General features: G+C 42.3%; 1 long non-coding RNA gene across 1 annotated transcript in view; it reads right to left on the bottom strand.

Moving 5' to 3' along the window:
* Positions 1-7,047: 7,047 nt before the first annotated feature.
* Positions 7,048-10,950, bottom strand: part of LOC123371703 — a 34,279-nt gene continuing 30,376 nt past the window's right edge. The window contains exons 2-3 of the long non-coding RNA XR_006579910.1: positions 10,665-10,846; positions 7,048-7,373 (exon numbers count right to left, since the gene is read on the bottom strand). This is a non-coding gene — a long non-coding RNA (uncharacterized LOC123371703). The remainder of the gene's footprint in view (positions 7,374-10,664; positions 10,847-10,950) is intronic.

The following is a 10,950-nucleotide window of genomic DNA, read 5'->3' as shown; positions in this document are numbered from 1 at the left end:
CCCCTGCTCCAGAGTGTACCACAGGAACCTACCTGCTTCTTGCAGCTCTCTAGCCCATCTGAGCGCTTGCTGGTCCATTGTAAGGACCAGGTGTGCTTCACCTGACTCCGAACCCCACAGCCTCAGGTGGGAGGCAGCTGATTAGTCACAGGTGGGGCTGAGCCCATCTGTCTTTACAGAGGTCAGTCACCCTGTGACAGATACTATACAATCTTTAAAATAAATAAGAATTTCTATGACTGGAAGGTTTTATTTAAAAAAAACACTCCAATAAAGAGCATTTTCCTTAACAAGATCCAGTTCTGGTTATCAAGTATCAGAGGGGTAGCCGTGTTAGTCTGGTTCTGTAGAAGCAGCAAAGAATCCTGTGGCACCTTATAGACTAACAGACGTTTCGCAGCATGAGCTTTCGTGGGTGAATACCCACTTCTTCAGATGCAAGTTCTGGTTATGTGACACTTTGCTCCACCAAGAACAGAAGTCGTCTCTGCCCACACTCCTTTTATTTCCATTTACCAGGAAATAACTGGGAATGTAACCCTTCCCTGTTCACATCAATTATTCTCTCCATTTGGAAGCTGCCAGAAAGGGTCTAACTTACCACCTGGCTTCCTCCTGCACTCCCTGGGCACGACCTGTGGCTTTTTCTTTCACTGGGGGAGAGGGGGCTCTGGTCTCCTTCACCATTCCTGCTGCACCTGGATGGCTTCCTTCTCATGTCATTGAATGGTGCCAACAAATATTTTCAGGGAATGAGCCACCAGGCAGGAATCCTGTCCCTTCCTGTCCTGACACTCCCATGGTAGAGTTGAAGAAGGAAACTGTCCCTCTCCAACTATAGTTAGCGCTGCAATAACCTCTCTGATAGGTAACACCCCCGTAACCCTGAGGGGTTGCAATGCATGAACATACTAGGCGGTGGAGCCTCTGATTCCATTTGCACTACTCCTGGGGTTATGAGTGCTGTAGTCCCTCTAGGCCTTATGAAGTGTCATCTGCCCCTGGGATGAGTGCAGAACTTACAGCTGAAGGAGAGGACGGGTGACACAGGGGGCAATGGTGCCAACTGGCAGAAAGGACAGGGGGTGCACAGGTTTTTCCAGGGAGCCCCCAAGTCAGATATATGCATAATAGTTCACAAAGGTATCATGTGAGGTCTCTACCGATAGCCGGTAGCCCCCTGGTCATCATAATCATTGTGCAATATATGTACAGATAATATTTAAGAAGTTATATATCTATAATAAAATATATGTTCTCAAGGTCTTGGAATTAAGGCAGGTCACCTGGAGGCGACATACCTCAGAAATGTTCCTTTCAGGCAGGAAATAACAGACACCTATCTCCCTGTATGGGTTTGTGTGTGCGTGTGTGTGTGTATTGTATGTCTCACAGTGTATGCCTGTTTGCATACTGAGACACAGGCAAAAGACGAAATTGTGAAATCTACAGGAGAAGAAATCCTCAGGAATAAGCAAACTGCATGGGGGTGTCCTGTTTATGAATAATGACAAAGGATTGTTCTGGGATATCTTGGAGTGCAAAGCAACACACTGATCCTTCACCTGGAAGGCAGACGGACCGCATAGTTGCCTCATGAAAGGAGGATCACAGCCAACCTGACTGTAAAGCGCTGCAAGGATTTTAGGTTAGTAATATTCTACAAGACATGAGTATCTTGTTAATTAAGTCTAGGGTCTAGAATGCATGTTATGATTTTATTTGACATGCAAACATTTGTTTCCAATACAGCTGCTTTCTTGAATCTCTGTGCTCTGTTAAATAAACTCATACTTGATTTCACTATAAACATATCTAAGTGCTGGGTGTTAAGCAGAGCGTTGATCTCAGGTGGACCTGGCAAGCTGGGGTGTACTGTTTCTTTGGAAGCACTGAATCAGTCCGTGTCCAGTGGAGCAGAGGCTGGACATTCCAGGGAGATGCTCAGAGGCCTCAAGGGTTGGGGTGTGCCAATCGCTAGTCTGTAGCGTAACAGCAGGGCCTGCAAGGCTTAGAGGGGAGGGCTTGGGCTGCCCAGGGTGGGTGGAGTTGGGAAGCTGATGCACAGCAGGCACAGACAAGGCTTCCTCATATTGAAGGCAAGTGGTAGGGAAGTGCCTCACAACCCTGGGAACCACCAGGAAGCATCACAAAGGGCTTTGTGTGAAAGGAAGATAGTGGTTGTTGATAGGGAAGGAGGGTTTTCAGTTATCTGGGGAATTAAATTTTACAGATTTCCTTCCCTGAGCTTTACACAATGTAGTTGACCTCAAACCAAAGTCATTATGAACAGGTTGAAGGTTTTCTGTGAACACTGAGCACAGCTTTAGTAATTACTAGCTGAGAATCAATCCCTCTGTGCTTTTCCTCACATCCAAACAACAAACCATTGGTGCATCTACCCTTCCTCCTTCAAGGCCACTACAATACACAGGGTCAGCCATCAATATTCTACTCTCGGAGGGCTCCCACCATGCTTGTTTGCTCTGCTTTCCCAAAAGTGCATGGGAGCCATGTGACATGAACGTGAGGCTTCCCTTTTTGTCAAACTGCATTGTCATTCAGGCAGGTTGTTGCACTTTTCCAATTTGAAGACAAATGGGTTGTTCAAGGTAGAATTGCATTTTGAGGTTTTCAGATCTTGTTGGGATTTTCATAGTCAAAACTTTTTGGTCAGTATTTGTAACTTAAACGCTTTCAGTGGTTGGCATGTTTCAAATTCTTTCATTTTGAGTTTACAGCACATGCTTTTTCAGCATTGTGCATTTGTGTGATGTGGTTATCAAAGAAAGAATTGCTTCATTCACTGAAGGCTATCATTATCAATTTTTCCACACTGTCATACTGTGCTTTGATACTTAATATTGCTACAAGGCAACTGGAAACCATTACACATCATTATGTTGATAATGCAAGGGTCAATTATTAATGGATTTTAATTGGCTAGTAATCCAGCAATTCAAACTGTGAAATTGTGTTCGCTGTCTGTGTAATTGTTATTGGATATGATGAGACAAGATTTGTGAATATGTTGTAAGACTATCTAAGCAATTGAAATGAACCTTAGAAGTTGGAAATAGGAAAAAAAGCTACTGGGTCATCATCCAGTTCATCTCCCTGCCAATACAGGATTATTCCTCATTACAAATGATGCTCAGATGCAAACAAGCAACACTATTGACCCAATACCTTCAAAGGAAAAGCATTCATACTGGTCTCCATTCAAAATGTCATGAGTATTAAAAACCATTTATTTTGCTTTTCCATAGAAGCATCAAAATGAGAACAAAGTGATGAGCATGGATGGTCCTAGATATAGGTCTTTCCCTAAATAGAGCCACTTATTCAAAAATAAGTTTTTTTCTTTCATTCAAGTTATTGTGAGGGAAATATTCTACATTACCCTCAAATCCTGCATATGCAATAAGAATAGCATTATTTTTTTTAGCATATCATTAGTCATTATTGTGATCTTCAATGAATTCCCTTTTAAGCCAGTTATGTCTTTCCTATCTGCACTATCACAACCGCAGCAAGGTGATAACCGCAAAAATATTTTCTGTAGCTATTCAGTCAGGTTTTTTAAATGTAGAGTGTGCTTATACCTGAGATAGGGTGCCATGACCTAGGATACTGCCCAGATGCAGATCTGATTCAAAACAATTAGCGTGAACTCCAATGTATAAAGGTGCCTGAGTGTCTCTTTGACACAGAGGAAACTACGGGCAGGGACAGAGGGGAGAAACCCTGGAGACAATAAGGATCAAGAAGCTTTGGTTGAGGTTTGTGTCTTGTTATTTGATTTAACCATAAAGGAAACCCTGAGAATAGGAATAAGTGTAGACCATATCAGTTGGGTAGGTTTGTAATCTAATAGCAATAAGATAGGAAGGTCACCTATATACTTCACCCATTTGGTGTTCCTGCTCCATAGATATTCTCGCATGTGTTTACTAACAACACTGTTCACAAAATCAGTGAATTTAAAGTGTGTATTAAAGAGCTATCATGAACAAATATCTCAGCACCTTCTTCCATGCCTCACCTGATTCTTGGAAACTTTTCCAAGACCTTGTCCAAAATCCATCCTCCAAACCACCACCCTCTTTCATACCAGTCCTATAGACCCATTTTTCCAGCACTGCCTTCAAAAAATGTGTGGTTCATACACAGACATACACATTTAAACTACCAAGGAATATGTATGTCTAGAATGAGTAAGCTTCTCAGAGTAGAAACGTGTAGCATTTTGTATTTTCTGTGAGCCCATGTGCTGGTGCTAAAAAATTAAATAATAATAAAATGTTTGTGTGTCTACACTCACAAATGTTTATACACACACACACAACCCTAATTCTATGAGTTATAACCATCCAAGTGGGGGGAGAAACATGCCCATGCACATCACAGTATGTGTCCAGTCAAAACTGCCAGCATTTCAAGCCTCTAACATCAAATACTTACCAGGATGTGCTTGTAAAAGACCTACAGATTAAAAATTATTCCAAAATTATTTGGCTAATAAAGTAAAATGAGTACATTCAATAAAATCATGATCTGCTCATGGACAAGTCACAAGGACAAGAGAGGTGAAACTGAAGGTTGTGATTCAGCAAGGTAGTTAAGCACATGCCTAACTTTAAGTGTATAATTAGTCCCATGGATATCAAAGCTCAAATAGGTTTAATTATTCACCCAGTTTTAATCAAGAATGTCCTTTTTATCTTTTGCATCCTGTTGGAGTTTCTTCTCTTACAAGGACTCCTCCCAAATAAGAAATCATAGTCACTCAACTTGGAAAATGAATTACAACAACATATTATGAATCAGTTTTCTTAATCCCTTCAATATCCACCATTACTTATGAATCATAATTATGGCCCATGTCACCTCCTTCTCCCCAGATATGGGTGTGCAGGAGAATAATGTAATGTAAACCCCATCCTTGTACTCATAAAAGTAGGTAGCAAAGCTCAACTGACATGATCCTTTACTCCCAGGCTCATGGATTTGTTAAACAGATGAAAATCTGTACCTAGTTCTTTTTGTACCTAGTGCATTGGTGCCACAGTCCCTGATGGGGGCCTCTAAATGTTCCCATCATACAAATAAATAATAAACAGGAACAACAGGGGAAATAATCTCAACTAAGCAGAACAATGGTTATTATATTGCCCTTTATAACTTAGTAACTATGTACCTAGCTGCTGCAGTGATAGGTGCTCTAAATAAAATCAATCACATGTATTAAATTTAATAAATGTTTTGTCATGGTCTAGCATACAATTGCCTAGAAAGAAGAGACACAGTAGAGGTTAATTGCAGACATATTGCATGGAAGCACTCAGAGAAGTGTCATGCTAACATTAAAACTAAGAGAAGTGTCATGCTAACATTGTTGATGTTGCAGATTGCACAATTAGTACAAAGACAGACATTGTGTAACAGTGCTTCTGGCAACAGAGGCAGTAAAATCTATATCACATCCCCCTAGTCTACTGCCAGCATGAGAGAAAAATCAGCAGAAAATAAGAAATTGTCAGACAACTCCTGCCACAGTTCACATCACACAAATATAAATGTTGCTTGATGTCATGCTGAATCACTTGTGTAAGGAGGAGGATTAGCACTACAGCGTAAGATGAAACTGCTTTGATCAATATGTCACTCTTATCAGGCCTGATCCAAAGCTCACTGAAGTCTGTGACAGTCTTTCCTTTGACTTCAGTGAGCTTTGGATCAGGCCCATAATGTTTAAATATGGCTTGTGGCCACTAGACATTAGAAACTGACAAGAATTTCCATGTTTTCTGCTTGACAAAGATTTCCTGCAAAGCATTAAGGATAATGTTTCGGTTACATCAAGCATATGTTAGTTAAATGGGGACATGCAGGGCCAGATTCCCAGTTGGTGTAAGTCCAGGTAGCCCTGTTGTCTTCAGTGTGTGAGAAAAATTAGAAAAACGAAATCCACACAAGTTGAACTTTGACTTTACTGGGAACAGAAGTAGCCCCTTTGTCTGTTATTATGTATTAGTGACTGGAACATAACAATCTTCTGAGACAACAAGTCCCTCACAAATATTCTTTCTAATAAAACCATCATCAATGAATTTTTGTTCTCCTCAGGCTTTGTATTCACTGCTTGGTCTGTCTTTTCATGACATTCTCCCAGTTCAATAATAACATCACATTCCTAAGGCCTTAACCCTTTTCTCATCTGTTTGTTTTCAGATCCAGCATTCTCACATCTATCTACAGAATCTGGCAAAATCAATACAGAGTATATGCCAGCCTGTCTCCTCCAATTATTATTTGTTCATAGGCATGATAATTAGGCCATGGCAGTGAATTTTATTTCTCGTTGTCCCGCTCCTGTTGCCTCCCAACTTCTCCCTCACCTCATGGTAATTCAAACACCCCAAAAGTTTGTTTTCCTTGCAGGTTTTTTTCTTTTCTTTTTTCCCCCATAGCCTGGCCTATGAGGCCTACAAGTCTTGATTCTCATTCATGTTTTCTCATCAAAAATAGAAAGATTCTGGTTTGCGTTTGGGAACTATATCCTTTCAAAAATATTAATATCTCTACATTCTTAGGAATCTTTCCTACTCCACTCCACTCCCATAGTACTCATTAATGTCAATGTGAAGTTGCACATATGGAGGAAGAAGAGCATGGACCTTTAATACTACATAATATTGCTCCACATACCCTGCAGTAAGCTAACAGTGATGTGTGTTCTAATTTTAACATCACTAATGCCAATGGCAAGCTAGACTGAAATAACTTGGTTTAGAAAAGTTGACTATAATGAGCTCATGTCTTGCAGAAAGGTATTTACTCATTGTTTTATATTTTATAAAGGAAAACAATGACAGCTTCAACATGATATCCAAGGGGACCTCCTGTTATCAAATAAGTGTTATAACATTGTAGCATCTGTTATGCTGGTAGACCAGATGCTAGCTCTTGCCAAGGCTGTAGGTGTCAGCTGAGCCCTGACAAATTCATAGCTAGAAAGCAGGTCAGCTCACTTCTATGTTTGTATTGTTCAAGATTGGTGTTAGAATTGTAAGAATGTGTTTAGTGCTTAGACTATAAAATGCTTGTAAATTGCTGCATGAATTAATCTCATTTGTAATGTCTGTATCCCATGCTTTAAGGAAATATGTAAGTTTTGCTTTGTAAGTGTAAAAATCGCTGCTCTGAACTTGTGAACCCAAGCAGGAGGAGTGGTTCTCTCACCCATCAAGAAGAACTATGAAGACCAAATGGGCCATTTTGAAACATCGTGATACAAAGACTGGGTTAACAGCCTTCTCATGCCCCTGAAGGTGCTCCATGCAAGAAAGCTTGTCCACGCAGCTTGAGTTCTGGAAGAAGGAACAAAAGATAGATTAAATGAAAATTTTTAATCTTTTGGCTGTTTGGACTGTCACAGAGCAGGAGCTAGGAAACAAAAGCAGAGATTTCTAGGGTCAACCTGCGTTAGCCCTAAAAGACATTCAGTGCTGACAGATTACTACATCTGACTCCTTTTGGAACCACAGACACTCATTTGTACGTTGCTCGCTTTAACCTGTAAATAACTCTGTCATTTATTTTTCCTTGTTAATAAATCCTTAGCTCGTTTACTATAGGATTAGCAACAAGCATTCTCTTTGGTGTGAGATCTGAGGAAAGTGACTGGTCTCTTGGGACTGGGAGCAACCTGAATATTTTGTGATTTTTGGTGTAAGTGACCATTTATCACTAAGTCTGTCTTGCCTGGGTGGCATGATAGACTGGAGTGCCCAAGGGGACTGTCTGTGACTCAATGGTAAGTGTTAAGAGAATGTGAAGTAAATAGGATAGAGACTAAATAATCTTGCTTCTGGCCTTGCTTTTAGTTTAAACAGTCTGAATAAGCAAGCAAGAGAAAGTAAGTGAAAGCACAGGGCTGCCCCTCCTCCTCCTTCCCCACTGCAGCTGGTAGCCTTGAAGATAAGGGGTTAATGGAGCAAGGAGTTGCTATAGTAACCAAGAAGCCAGAAGGGAGGGTGTAAGAAGGAGACGCAAGGTCTGCAAGAAAGTGACCATGACCACAAGTAACCCTGCTCCTTACCCCTCCCATCAGGTACAAAAAAGGTAGTCTTATTGACCCCAGACTCAAGACCCCCCAGAAGGGAACATGACCATATAGTGTAAGGGGTGGTACTGGGGGAGAGGAGAGTATAATTACGTTTGCCAAGAAGAGGGGGACGAGAGAGGGAGCTCTGGCAATGTGCGGAGCTAGGGGTCAGGAGAAGAATGGGGTTCTATTGGCATATAGAATAGTAAAAAAGGGAGGGGAAGAGGAAATAGCCCAACTGGTATGAAGGGATTCAGAAGACGCTTGCTTGTTTAGCCCCAATAAACCCATCAAATTGCCTGCAGACTGGACTCTAGACTGTTTTTTTCCAGTGAACTATGCCTGGGAACTGAGAGTGAGGAGGGAGCTGGACCTCTCTTAAAGTCTCCAATCTCATTGAGGTGTGTATTGCATTAGGCAGAATGATTCTCATTAAGGCACCACTTCATAAGTCAACTAGAGAGTCATCAAAGAATCAGATCAATTGTAATTGTATTACAAAGAAAATGTTGTGTTGTACTGTATACGGTGTTAAGAATATATTCAACTTGATTTATACAAAATCAGGCCAAGGGGTGGAGAGGAAGACTAAGTGAAAGGAATAAGCACACAAAAACACACACAAAGAAGAATTTAGTTTGAGAGAAAGTAACAGCAAAATTATTCAAAGTTTATAATGGAAGCATGCTGCATGTTAGAACACCGAATCTGATTAATTTAAGCTTCCTAGTATGAAGTGTGTGGGGAGTGATCTTGACATGATACTCAAATTTAAGTAGAGAGAGAAACAGAGGAGGATTAGGGTTAATGAAGGCAAAGAAGTCCCAAGGACAGTAAGTTATGATATCAGACCTGACATAAAACATCTGCTCTTAGGATGAGATTAGTCAAAGGGCAAACCAGAACAGTAATGGAAAAGAGTTCATAACACTGAAACTCTGTGCATAAGCATTATATTTATCGTCTCAAAGCTCCTTCAAAAACCTAGTTCTTCTTCCCCCTGTGCTTCTTGTACATAGCCACAGAAACAACCAAACAAAACACCCTACCAAAGCTAAGGCCACGTCTACATTACACAATTAAGTTGACATAAAGCAGCTTACATCAACCTAACTCTGGAGGTGTACACACTCCAACGCTCTTCCCGCTAATGTAACTCTCCTGCTAGGCCACCATAATAAAGCCACCTCAATGAGAGGCATAGCGCTTAGGGAGGTATAGTGAGAAAATGTGAGTGTAGACACTGCGCTACTTATGTCACCATAAGTGGTCTCCGACAGATGTCCCATGATGTCCATCGTGACCGCTCTGATCAGCAGTTTGAACTCTGCTGCCCTCCAGCCAGGTACACAGGCATGTGCTTCTCCCCCTTTAAAGCCCCAGGGATTTTTGAAATTCTTCCTGTTTGCTCGGCATGGAGAGCTCACATAGCATCTTCCCTGCTGATCATGCTGGCTCCCCGCAGCAAACACACTCCTGCCTGGAGTACACTGGAGTTGTTGGATCTGCTGGGTCTGTGGGAAGAGGAGGCTGTGCAGTCACAGCTTTGCCCAGCTGCAGAAACCTTGATACCTACAGGCAGATTGCTCATGGCATGGAGGAGAAGGGGCGCGATAGGGACACTCAGCAGTGCCATGCCAAAATCAAGGAGCTAAGGCAGGTGTACCAGAAGACAAAGGAGACCAATCATTGGTCTGGTGCATCACCAAAGACATGCCACTTCTACAAGGAGCTGCATGCTATCCTCGGCAGTGACCCCACCTCCACCACCAAGAGCCCTGTCAATACATAGGGGTGGAGGGGGACTGGAAAGAGTGGCATCAACCCTAAGGATGATGTGATGGATGAGGAAGTGGAGTTGAAAGAGGATGGAGGATAGTCCAGTGGTGTGGCAAGTCAGGACCTCTAGTTAATTCCGGAGGGGTCTAGCCGGTCCCAGCACTCTGGCTCTGGCACAGGTGAGGCAGGAGGGTGGAGCTCCAGCAAATACTCATTGTGCTTTGATACTGCAAAGAGACATGAGGTAGAGCTCTGCTTTTTTAATCAGGGAAGAAGAGGGATTGAATTAAGCAACACATGCAGTTTGTATCTGCTTCTCATTCCCCTCTGCATCTAAGCAGAGGGGGCCCTGTGGACAAGTTTGTTGATGTCTACCAGGATGTCCCAGGAATCCTCCACAGAGATCTCTAGGACACTTTCCTGGAGGTAGTTTGCCATCTTCTGACGAAGTTTCTTGGGAGGGCTGCCTTGTTTCTTCCCCTGCTATAGAAAACTTTGCTGTGCTTATCAGCAGTTACTTCTGTAGGCAACAAAGCAGCACATATAGGCGAGCAGCATACAGATCCAGTCTGCAGCTGCACAGAAGCAGGAGCGGCACCGTTGCATCCTCTGTTACCCTCAGGAGCAAGTTATCAGCTGCTATCACCCCCACCTCTAGAAAATGGCTCCAGTATTCAAAAGAGTGGCCCTAAATGCTTTTACTTATACCCCTCTGAAGCCCCCCACACCCATAATCCCATATTTTCCCTTTCCCCCCACCCTAGGCCGAACTCACCATGACTGGGACTCCCGCTGTGCTGGGTGCCTGCCAAGGGAAAGTGAGAAAGTGGTGTTTCTAACTTGTTTGAATCAAAGGCTGTGAGAACAGTCACAATAGTGCCTCTGTCTATTGTTTCTTTAGCTTCATCAGATGTGCTCTTGACTGTCTCCTCCTGCACACTGGCTGAGTGGCTCCATCTGATAAGGAGACAAACAGGAGGCATAAGAAAGACATGTTCCATGAGGTGCTGAAATCTTCTGATGCTTTGGATTGTGAGCAAAGAGCTTGGAGAGAGGCTATC

The sequence above is a fragment of the Mauremys mutica genome, chromosome 5, assembly GCF_020497125.1.
Source record: "Mauremys mutica isolate MM-2020 ecotype Southern chromosome 5, ASM2049712v1, whole genome shotgun sequence".
Taxonomy (NCBI): Eukaryota; Metazoa; Chordata; order Testudines; family Geoemydidae; genus Mauremys; species Mauremys mutica.
This window is presented reverse-complemented; position numbering and strand designations above follow the sequence as displayed.